At 33.3% G+C, this 8567-nt stretch overlaps 1 protein-coding gene across 1 annotated transcript in view; it reads left to right on the top strand.

Moving 5' to 3' along the window:
- The window catches only part of LOC119840130, a 298391-nt gene that overhangs the window by 273326 nt on the left and 16498 nt on the right, over positions 1-8567 (top strand). The window lies entirely within an intron of this gene.

Consider the following 8567-nt stretch of genomic DNA (forward strand, 5'->3'; position numbering starts at 1 on the left):
GGCAAATATGTTAAGTAATGATATACCTCTATAATTTGTTACTTCTTTTTTAGAGCCTTTTTTGTGTATGGGTATAATCAAAGCTTCTTTCCAGTGTTTATATATATATATATATATATATATATATCCTTCGAAATATAATGATGTATGTAATGTACTGTAAGTGTATTTTAATATCATTACAACAAGAGGTAAATGCGCTTTTGTCTACTTCCTTACAGATGTAGGTCTTTATAATTTTTTTTGTAATTTGTCCTTTATCACGATTGAAACACTCATTATTTGTGCAAACGTTATTTTTTACTTGCATAAAATCACATACGCTACAAAAGCACTAGCTATAAAACATGATAGAGAGATTCAGACAATAGTTCTAGCTCGTTTTCTCCTTGATAACACTAATCCAGGCAACGACGGGCGATCAGATTGTGTGCACTGGATCGCACCGGATTATACCGGTTGCGCCGACCGGTCCTAACCGGCTAATACCAGGCTACGAGCTATGCCAGTAATACTGGAGTTTTTACGTTTAATTAAATAGTTTACTGACGTTCCAGCCGTTCCAGTAAGTTCGAGTATAAAGGCATAAATTAATAATTAAAGACTACACTTAAAGTTTTGTCATTATCTTTATTATTTGTTGTTAAATTTAACAAATGATAAGTGTATTTTGTACGCTCTGACTATGACAAATCTTTAAATTTAGGATTTTTGCTAAGGTAAAATATTACTATAGACCTTACCGTGCCATTGGATCGAATCGCTTTCACTGTGATGTTTCCCAATTACATCATATGTACCAATTATTTTAAGGGACAACAACTATAACGATACATATATACGCATAATTGGATACCTACCTTTAGATTCAAAGGTTTATGATGAAAGTTCTGATCGATATTCAAAGTCAAATTACACAAAACTCTTTGACTGATAATTGAATAAATTCTTTACTTCTTTACATGAAGATAACAACAGAATCACAAATGGTTTATATCCTTACGGTTCATAGTAAAATTACAATCATTATATTATATTTGAATATTTCCCATGAAATCTTGTTTCTCGGGAAAGATTGCGTAGAAATTTATTCACTCGTTATTTAGTTTGCTTGAATAGTTTTTATTGAGAACAGAGAATTTACTATTGCAAATTGTTTTTCATTTGTGTATTTTACAAGCAATAACAAAGTAATATGGAAGCATAGAAATTAATTTAATTGACATTAAATATGTTTATCTTTTATTCCTTAACTTCATTACGAATCAGACAAGTTAATATACAAAAGAAATGAAATGACGAAAGTGAAATTGAATTTCAGAAATCCAATTATCAAACTCTCGATTCCCTTTGATGATAAACGGAATACAGAAAAAGTCTACCCTTTTCGTTGAAGTTAAGGTCACTTAATAGAAATTAAATAAAAAGTGCTAGAATAAGGGACGTATAATTTTGGTTGGTTGCTGGGGATTGGGGATCTGACCTCAAATTGAAATTTGTTTTAATTTAGTTCTTATCTATTATTTACCGACAAAAAAATGTTATACATTTAACTGTATTTATTCTGTTTTACTTTCGATTACTCTATTTTCAAACTTAGAATACAATGAAATGAATGAATATAAAAATAATTTTTGAATGTTCGAAGTTCCGATTAGAATAAGGGATGTTTCTTTGAACATCACTTACTTCTATAATATATATAATAACATTCGCTTTATATTTAGATATTATATTAAACTAGCCTTTATCCGCGACTTCCTCTACGAGGGGAAAAACAGACTACTCACAGAGTAGAGTGAGAGGTAGAGTGGTAATTATGTTCATATTAAATTCTTCATAATCGAGGTCTGGCCGTTAAAATGTTATTTCAAACAATATTTCAACCTTAATTTAATAGGTTTATGATGAAAAGTTTTTTATAAAAAATATTTACAACCATCCTGTACAAGCATAATATGAATTATCTACTTACTTTTAATATTATCATTGGTAAATCTAATACTAGCTGTATCGCAGTAAATAAAACGTAGGTATTATTTAGTATATGGTGTCATTTCATTATTCACTACATAGTATAAAACAAAGTTGCTCTCTCTCTGTCCCTAGGTCCCTATTTATGTTTAAATCTTTAAAATTACGCAACGGATTTTGATAGGGTTTTTTTAATAGATAGACTGATTCAAGAGGAAAGTTTATATGTGTAATAAGATCACTTAAAATACTACGAATTTAACGCGTGCGGCAAGCAAAAGTTAGTTTAAATAATAAACACAAGAAATTACATTCAGTCTCTAAATGTCTTTTATTAGGAGATTTCTCAACCATATTTCTATTTAAAAAGCCTTGTTTATAAGTTTTTTCTCAGCTTGTGTCACACAAACAGTACTGCATCTAAGTTCTAATAAACGGTTCCAACGCTTAAACCAATAATATAGCGGTAACGAAAGGGAAAGGGAGCAGGGGAGGCCGTAATAAATCGCGGCGATCCTTTGCAAACAGTGTTTTTGAGAAGTATTAATAGCTGTCCCACGCCCACGCTGATACCATCACTGTTCTTATTCTTTTGATGGATTATATCTAGAAAATATTTGCTACAATGTATTTTACAATTGTCATTGCTTAGAAATCGTGGGTTTTTGATATTTTATATGATATTATTTACACGTGTATTTATGTCGCAGTTTGGTGTATTCACCATACACGGTAGATATGTTGTAAACAATGTTATATTATGAGCTATACTTAATCTGTATTAATCCATTAGTATTAATACCTAAGATTGGGTCTCAATTCTCATAGGGAGTCTGTGTCCCTGCATTGGGAAGAGTGGGCTGATGATGATAATGATACGTAGTATTTTCTTGCGTTTGATTTTATGCGAGTATTATATATTTAGAAACGATCTTAAACGCGATTTATTTCTTATATTATTTACCCAACGTATCGAACACTTTACAGCGAGCGCGGTCACGGGGAGACTGAGATGTTATATTTCTTGAAGGTCATACAAAAATTGTTGTTTGTGATCTACCTCCACCTGTTTCTCCGCAGTTGGCATGTGGAGTATTTTTCCGGATGTTGGCAGTATTGGCTGATAGCACTATCAGATACTGATACGCTTAAAAAATCCATATCCTTGGTTCGGATAGTTCTAATCTAATAGAGGTATAATAATGCAAGATTCTGAATAATTATCTATTCCATTACTTCTCATATTCTCAAATCTTTATCACTGCCAGTGCTTAAAAGTATTTAAAAATGTCAAATGACGATACAGACTGATTGATTGAAGTCAAAACCATTGGAAGCGTTTGTGTTTTGTTTTTCCCAGACCATTAGAGGGAAGAGGGCCCGCGGGAGTCTCGTGGCATTAATTGTACCGACTTCGACGAGAGAGGATTTGAGAATCAATTTGTTGCTTTATTGTTAGGGATAGGTGCAGAAAATTGTAGTGTTAGTTATTACAGACGGAGAATTTGTTTCTATTTAACACAAAACGATAATAATTAATTGATAGTTACATACAGCTGATGGTAATATTATATTTTACTAGCTGCACCCGGCAAACGCTGTTCTGCCTTACTCTTATCGTTTAGTGGTATGAAAAATAGATGTTAGCCGATTCTCAGACCTACCCAATATGCTTACCAAATTTCGGAGGAATCGGTCAAGCCGTTTCGGAGGAGTATAGAGACTAACATTGTGACACGAGAATTTTATATATAAGATGATGATGATGATGTCACTAATTATGATACAATTTTAATGATAAGTGGCATCAGTCGACTCCCATTTAATGGTGAAATTCAGGAATATTGTCTACTTTGGAGACACGGTATCATTTCAAGAGACTTTTTTCACATTAAGAAAGTTTGTCTTTTACGTAACAAGCACCCTTTTAAAGAGAAAGCTAAAAAAACGAACAGTTTTATAAATAACTTTCTTGTTACCAAATTACGAGGTTTATCACTCTAAAAGCAAAAAGAGCCAAGGGTGTCTTTACAAACTCTGTTACCCCGAAAAGCTTTTCATTGTAAATGATTAGCAATAAATCACCCGGTTAATAAATGTATCGACATAATTCCTTATAACCCGTGAATCACAATAAATCATTTTGCATTTGAATTTAAATAATTATGTAAAAATAATTATACAAAAAATGAACAAATTTGAAAGTTAAACACTACACGATAAACTCTAATGGTATTGCATGGATATTGGAATGAATTATATTTTTTAAATATAATGCTGAATAAAAATTACCAATTTTAATACTTAAGTGGAAACAATCCTTTCAGGCCCTCGCTCACTAGATTTTATCACTCTGCTACATAGAATTATATAACTACTTAAACAAAACCACTTAATTAAACACTAAAAGGACAAGTATACACAGCGCGAATATCATGTAAACAAGGTAATTCGATAAACAGAGGGTCGAGGCCTGAGTGGATCCTCCTAACGTTACCATAAGGATTTAGGTGCTTGGGGTCTTATGGAGTAAATTGTTTTACTTGACGTACTTTGAAACCTATCCTTTTAATATTTGGCAGACAATTGGCTCTTCTAAGAAACAAATTGTCGTTATTTATTACAATAAAATTTTGAAATAAATTGCGAATGAAGATATCCTACTAATATTACATACGTGAAGGTTTGTAAATATGGATACATGTATGTATGTTTGTTACTCTTTCACACAAAAACAACTGAATCGATTGCAATGAAATTTGGTACGTAGATAGCTGGACAACAGACTTACAGACTTACGCGGTTGAAACCGCGGGGAGCAGCTAGTTAATAGCTCTAATATTGCGAATAATTTTATTGAGTTATTCTATTTACATATCCCTCCACTATGAGATATCATTCCAACAACAGACACGTGAGTAACCCATTAATTAGCGAACATATTCCAAATTCTAGGTTAATTTAAATATTTATTTCGCCACATTCGTTAGCATTGCTGTAGCTTGCTTAATTAATCCTGAATTACGTATGTTCACCAAACGTACGTTTATCTAGGTGGAATTTTTACGAGTAGTTATTTTCGTTTAATTACCGCCCCCTAAATGAGAGGTCGGCGGCGGTGCCTTGTGGCTCGTTTGCCTAAATTAGCGTTCGCTCTGGTACAAGTTATGAGATCTATCTGATGGCAATTGCAATTGCAAATTTGGTAATTGGAAATTGAATGATAGCAAGCATCTCTTTCCATGGTTGCTGGCCTGTTTGCTACATTATAAGAATACGTACGATAATGATTATTAGAATAGTTACGATACCGTAAAACAAGGCCCAAGTTGAACTTGAGAAACTATGTAAAAATATTTCAAATTAATCTGCTGCAATACACTTAATATTCTATTAATTTACCGAACTTTCATCGAATCAGATAAAATATATTGATGACATATAAAATATAGCTGTATCGTTATAATACATGCAATAGAATGTTATTCAATTATATTTTCTTGGAACTGCCTAATCCCATTGACATCAAACTACCCGCTGTTCTTATACTCTCACACAAAACCAAGACAATACGGGTGCAATTATATAGTCCTACGTTTAAAATACTTAATTATCCGCCTTCTGCTCTAATTGCTAACTGCGTGTTTCAAAGTTGCCCCAACAGTGGTCTGTAATTACTCCACTGTAATGTCCCCGTAATGGGCGACAACAGGTGATCTCTTGTGCTTCTTTAATTATTCGTGTATTGGTTAAAGGTTGAAAGTTAAATAAAGTGCAAAGAACATAGAGATAAGTTTAATGGTATATGTTGTTTTTAATCACGAAGAATGTTAGTTTCTTTATAGCTGCGATCTCAGGGTAGAGGCTGGCTTTAGGAATTAACATATTATTCAACTCCACATTACGATTCACTGCTTTCTTATGCTATATTATGATTATATAAAAGCAAAAAATATACAAGGTCTCTTCAAAGAAGTGGAGAGAAAAAATTGTTAATACATTATATTTTTTTACAGTGAATTGCTGAAATTTCTACATGCTTTATGAGTAAATATATGGTGATGGCCTATACTAATATATTCAAATATTACTAAGATTCTATATCATCTAATCTATGTAATCGACGGAAGCGCCGTTTATATGTACTAATGAATTACTATGTATTGGATAACAACTTATTGGAGAAATAAATAAGTAACTAATTAAATTAACAACATTTTCAGATTCTTTCCTCCCAGGAAACATTGTATTACATTGTTTATCCAGGTGAACTGTATGCTTTCATTGTAACTGAATTAAATCGATTGTAGGAAACAATCTTGAACGAATGTTTTTACGACTCCACTATGAATTCACGAGACGCCAAATAAATACAAAACACTACCAAGGAACTCTGTCACGGTTGAACAAACCAACAAACATTTCATCGCTGAAGACATTCTTATGCCGTTACCTTAAAGCGTATTTTCCAAGCAACCAGGTGCAAATTAAGTTTGTTCCTGTTTACATTCGTGGTCAGATAAAAAACGGCCAAATAAAAAGGACCCTTCGTTAGAGGACATTTACATTTTTCTTGTCGTTATTTCATTAAACAAGATGCAGGTTTTTATTCGAGCTTATAAATTTTCTGAGATCAAAGCGATGTTTATGAATTTATTCCTTGTTACCGTTTGAAGTTTATAGATTTAATTAAGTTCCCTGGAGCGTGTCGCGGTGATTCTGCCTTTTGTTAATTGTGTACGTATAAAACATTGCGAATTTGTGCTGTAATGATTCAATTTATCAGCGCATAAAGGTTAGACTTGATTACAAAACTAAATTTGGAGAATTCCTGATGAAAAGGTAATGTCTGTGCACATAACCAACCGTCTTCAAAGTAGACTAGTGAATAACACTGGAGGATCTGAGCGAAACACTGTTTACTTTCCAACGCTTTATTCTTCCCGATTTGCACTGTACACTTTACTACACTATTTTACAACACTGTATTTTGTTAACTACTGGATGTACTGGATGTACTGGTTACTGGATTCTGAATACCAACCCTTTGTACAAGATAGCTTATACATATATTGTTGAGAACTTTACTAGCGTGCTCTAGCTTCGCATAGAAGAGAGCAGCGCCATCTGGCGACAGTGATCGAAGTTCTAACATACCGCCCGCCAAGACCAGATTGGTCTTAATACAAAACTAAACTTATCTTAGAATGTTGACAATGTTCCCATAAATAGAAATAAAATTTACCACTCAACCACTAGCTTATTCAACTAATAACAAATCCAATATGTGATTAACAAGACATTCAAAGATAATAAATAGAAATTTAAACATATGCAAAGCCATAGATAACACGGTATATAAACATTAAATAACAATATTACTCTCTGATGGGCAAAACAATTAACTTTGACACTGGTCTTTTAAATGTTGTATTTTTACCTTTTATAGTAATCACTCTTACTATACTATCTGAACCAGGGTGCTTTGCTTTTATAATCCCGAATAACCACTTGGAAGGAGGGAGATCATCCTCCTTTACCAAAACTACATGCCCGATATTTAGCTCCGGCGTTACTCGACCCATTTGTATCTTTGATGTAACGTAGAGAGGTATTCATTTGACCCATTCTTCTAAAACCCTTTATGCATGTTTTGTGTCAACTGCCAATGTCGAAAGCTACCGATATTATGATCTATGTAGTTATGATCTGGAACTATTAATAATTGTTCCCCCACTAGAAACTGGCGCTCTATGTATTAGCTATTTATTGGACCTGTGAAATCCACTCCTTTTAGATATTAGATGTTTTTAGCTGCATACCGAATGCAATGTAAACAATGACTAATGTGTTATTTTATAAGATTCTTAACCCGAATAATCCCTATGATTCTTAACCCGAATAATCCATATGATGTTGCTGCGATAAAATGATAGGATGTTTTACATTATATACCCTCATATCAGCGATAAAACATATACGATGCTGACGCTAATGCATCAATATGTGGCGTAACTGCCGTTTAAGTCTAGGACCGTGATATAAATATCTTCCATTAATACCCTTGCACGAGGCATCGAAGACCACGCGTACCTTTGTTGTACTTCTCTCATCACGTACAACTGCATGATGAGACAAGTATTTACAGCGAGAATGTGTAAGCCCGTTCAACTCATGAATAGGTTCCACGTGATTGAGTTGAATATATTCCGCCATGATATTATCGTATTGCCTTTTTAATTCTAAGTTGCTATTTAACTTCCTTTCAAGTGAATAAAACCGCCTTAAAGCTATAGATTTAGTATCCCCATCCCGGCGAGTGGGATTGCTTTCTCGAAAAGGTAGTCGTACAACATAGCGACCGTTATTATCCCATATCGACTTTGCTGCGAAAAGCTTTTCACATTTCACGTTTTCCCGTGACATTATTTTGTGAGATGATTCATGATGATCATTAAACGACTCGTCTTGAATATGCATGTTTATGACGTTTTTATTAGGGCTATTACCTTGCGTAACTGCCCGTCCCGATAGAATCCAACCCAATTGCGTGTTTTGAGCTGTAATAGTACCCGAAGGATTCCTGATTAAAC

This window comes from Zerene cesonia, chromosome 5, assembly GCF_012273895.1.
Source record: "Zerene cesonia ecotype Mississippi chromosome 5, Zerene_cesonia_1.1, whole genome shotgun sequence".
Lineage (NCBI taxonomy): Eukaryota > Metazoa > Arthropoda > Insecta > Lepidoptera > Pieridae > Zerene > Zerene cesonia.